Source organism: Bombina bombina, chromosome 3 (genome assembly GCF_027579735.1).
Source record: "Bombina bombina isolate aBomBom1 chromosome 3, aBomBom1.pri, whole genome shotgun sequence".
Taxonomy (NCBI): Eukaryota; Metazoa; Chordata; class Amphibia; order Anura; family Bombinatoridae; genus Bombina; species Bombina bombina.
The window spans coordinates 892192457-892196702 of record NC_069501.1 but is presented as its reverse complement, the minus strand read 5'-3'; positions in this window follow the sequence as shown (position 1 = coordinate 892196702).

Sequence of the window (4246 nt, the reverse complement as noted above, 5' to 3'; positions counted from 1 at the left end):
TAATAGTTGATCTGGTGCTGGAAGTAACTCAGTAGGGATTACTTTCAAGAACTGTTAAAAATTAGATAAACTAAAAAAGGCAAAACTTGCCTGAGGATAGATAGCAAAAGCGTTGTTTGATAATTGTAGGCCTACTGTCTTGCTTTGAACTTTTTATGTTCTAATCTTTGCAACATAACTTCCTCAATTTGACAACTATAATCAAACCCATAAATCAAGGTATCATTCAAAAAGTTCAAAACTAGCTAATGGGAAAGGGGTACTCACAACTTCAGGTTGCATTTAGTATGAAATGTGTTCATGCTTTAGCATGGATGAAAGACATTTGCAAGATGTTATGTTTGTTGATTATTATTTAAGAAAAGGAAATCTTTGAGGGATTTTAATGACTGGTGACTTTGCTTCAATTATATTAAATCATAGAATAATCTGTTTATCAAATAAGATTTGCAATATGACAGAAGAGGATAAAGAAAATTATATTTTAACTGAATTAAAGTTTGTTTTTGCAACTTAAATGGGCATAAAGAAGCAATAATAAAGTGCTTTTGCTTGCAAATAGCTGTGTGTTTAACTTCTATAAAGATCTTAAAGGAATAGTTTGCCAACTTCAGAGGAGCAACACACAAATATTCTAGAGCTGGACACGTCTGTTGAACTAATCAGAGACAGCATATGATCATAGTCACCAATCACCCATAGTGCTCAGCTGAGAATTGTCAGAGCATTGTCAGTCGAGAACTAACTTTACCAATTTTAACCTTTTCACCCCCCAAAAAATATCATATTGTTGAGTGAATGTTTGTAGTTTGATATTTAAAAGGTTCCACTTGGTATTTGTTCTGCCATTCAATTATTTCAATAGAACAAATGTTAACAGTCAATTATTTAATGTAACAATTGAATATTTAAATTAGATTTTCAAGTATTACATACAAATATTGATTCCTATAGACTTATATTGAAGACTTTGACAAGGAACTTTTGAAATACAACATTTGCTAATTGAATGTTACCTTTGATATTGGAATAGTATTGCTCTTTCCTATGTATGATAGAAATGTGCAAGTTTAGTGTCCATTTAATGCAGAGATGTTTTGGAAATCAAGCGAAGAAGAACACTCTACAATAAAAATCACTTGAGGCCTGATGACCTAAAGCTCTCAGCTCTGGCGGAACACTGTGAAGTACCTCAAATAATTTTAGAAAGGCAAATTGTAGCTTGAGAGCTTTTCGTCCCTCTAAGGGCAAAATTTCGATTGACGCACTAACAGTTGCGCACAAGCGATATTGGGTTTATTGTGGGTGTTTACTCGCATCGGTATTAGCGAGCATATTACAAGTTGAAAGTAAAAGCGTTCGCTCAAGTGCAATTGAATTTTAAAGTGTGTCAGGTTATCGTGTTTTCAGAGCTCTGGTTAACGCTCAAATAAAAAGTGTCACCAAAAAAACATCAAAACTACATTTAAAATAGTATCTAATAAAAATGATTGAAAAAAATTGCAATAAAAAGTTACAAGGACTCAAAGATATGAGGTCTCAGGTGTTAAAAAAAATAAGAAGAAAAAGAGACCGGATTTGCACACGAGTATGGTGTTTTTTTCCACTTTTTGCTCTTCATTGAAGTCTATGGTAGAATATGTTAATGAGATTTCAATATTGTAACCGGCATTTTGCGCGCATCTGGTTAGGATGTGAGCGAAAATATTTTAATTTAAAAACTTCGAGCCCAATTTACACAGGATCGATAATTAGCACTCTACTTGTAATCTAGTCCTATGTAGGGTTCTGGATGTGAAGGAGAGACACATACATGAGGGTCCTCGTTTGATGAAAAAACATTTGCTGCAAACAGCCACTATATATAATACACATGTTCTGAATTTCTGTGACAGAATGTGACAATTTTATGAGAAGATCAGCATCAAAATTGCAAATCAAAGTGAAATGGTCAAAAGAGTTTTAGAGAAGACTTCACACACTTTACTTTTCCTATTCCATAGACATCTGCTTCACAAGGTCAAGTAAATATTCATAATGTACCATTAACTTCATCTTCATATATAAGACATTATCACTGAAGAAGCCTCATGACTAGGCTGACCATATTTTCTTGAGACAAAAACGGGACATTGAGATGTAAAAAATGGGATGGGGTTAATATTCTTTATTCATAGGGGAAAAAAGTATGATTTTAACAAAAGTTAACTTTTATTACATGAATATAAACTATTGAGCCAACAATTATTCTTCTGTTATTGGTCTCACTATCTCCACTATCATAAAGTATTCAGATTTATCATACAATTTTACATTTGCCAAACACAAACATAATTTAAAAAAGTGAGTTTTCCACATAATGTCTAAATACCAATGTATGTTGTCTAAATACCAATCGACAGTGTTTTCACAATGTCCCCATGATCTAAATTGGGAATGTGTATATTTTTTAATCTGCAAAGAAATAACACACCAGCGCCAAGGATAGGCTAAAATACCCAAAGAACACAGAGTCTATTTATGGAATAAAATAAATATTTATTACTGAACTATATAAATAAGAATATGGTAATCAGATAAAAAACGTAGATAATCAGATAAAAGACTTTGGTAATTCTCACTGTGTCAGAAAAACTATTATGTATTCAGGTTGGCCAACCTTAAAAACAGAAACAACAATAAATATAATAAGAAAATCTATAAGTGCATATATAAAAGCTATCTTAGCATATAAAATGTAGCAGCACAGAGCAATAAAAGAGCAATAACAAACGTTAAAAAACGATATTAGTACGAAGTATTCTAAGAATCAAAAACAGCAGATCTAAGTGCTAAGGGATCAGTGCTTAAAGGGACACTAAACGAAAAAAATGTAACTTATCAATACCTATATTTTAACGATATTTGTAATTAACTTTGCGTGTCATATTTTTACCGTACTCTTGTTATGCTGCTCCGAAATTTTATTGATTTCCAAACCCACCGATCTAATCATATTTGTATTTCACGAATCGTGTCTGATAACCTGAGTTATCAAGATGTCCGACTTTGTGCATAATGCGCATGCGCTATCTTATTGAAACGTCATTACATACGTCACATTCCATTTACACTGCAGACCAACTGAATGCCAATAACTTGTTTTGGGTAAGTCTGGCATCTAAGCGGTAATCTGCACATGCGCTAGTGGCCGTATAGTATTGCGCATGCGCAGGGTGACAAATGCAAGCGATAATGAGATGCACAAAATCGCGCTGTGATTGGCTAATAGTTTTTGCATTGAAGGCACCAGAAACGGGGGTTTGGCTTTGATGACGTTTTTTCATAAATGTCATATAATATTTTATTCATCTTCTAACGCTCGTTTTCCGTTCAAAGTGGGTAAGTTTTGCTAATGAAGGTTTATAGATACGATTTTTATAAAATTTAAACAACTAAAAATTCAAAGTTTTGGAATCCTTTAATACACTAGTAAATCTGATGATAATAATATTTCATCAACTTCTAATCGTTGGTGTAAAATATACTAGATAAGGACAGTTTTTAAAACGGACTTATAGTCTGTTGTATCAATGTTCATGTAGCGAAATACATCAAAGAATGACGGACGGATTAAACATCTAAATTACTGTTTAACCGTATATTTGTGCAGCTGAATGGTACCTTTGCGGAGTCTTTGTAAATTGTCCAGTTCTGGTCATCCAATATAGAACCACCGTTTCGCTTCTAGTAGAAGCTATGCAAGGGGATCCTTCAAATTTCTGGGAAGACAGCCGATCGTGGAGCCGGTTTGGACTTCTCTGCGTTCTCCCGCTGTGAACCTACAGAGTGCACGCCTTCTCCGGAAGGGGCTCTGATTGGTCCTAGCCTTTGGGGGAGTCGCCGCTTACGATGAGGATACCGGCTCTACGGCTTTAGTTGAAAGTGATTTCAGAAGCGTCCTATGCGATCTCCTTGGGGTGAAAAAGTTAGCAGCTCTCTACTCTCCACTGATTTCCTCTATGATTATGATGTGTATAGTTATGATGTGTATAGTTATCATAATGTTGATAATTGGACTGATCATAATGTTCTGGTTTATCTTGAAGCCTTCTTCTATAATCATTGTTTCTATTTCTATTATAATTAACTGTCTGCCATTCTGGTCTCAGGTTTGGTCTATATTCTCTATTTCCTCTATGGGCATCTTGAGTATTAATGTGCTGGGAGTGTGTGTTCTCTAAATTATAAAAATCTTGTTTATCAT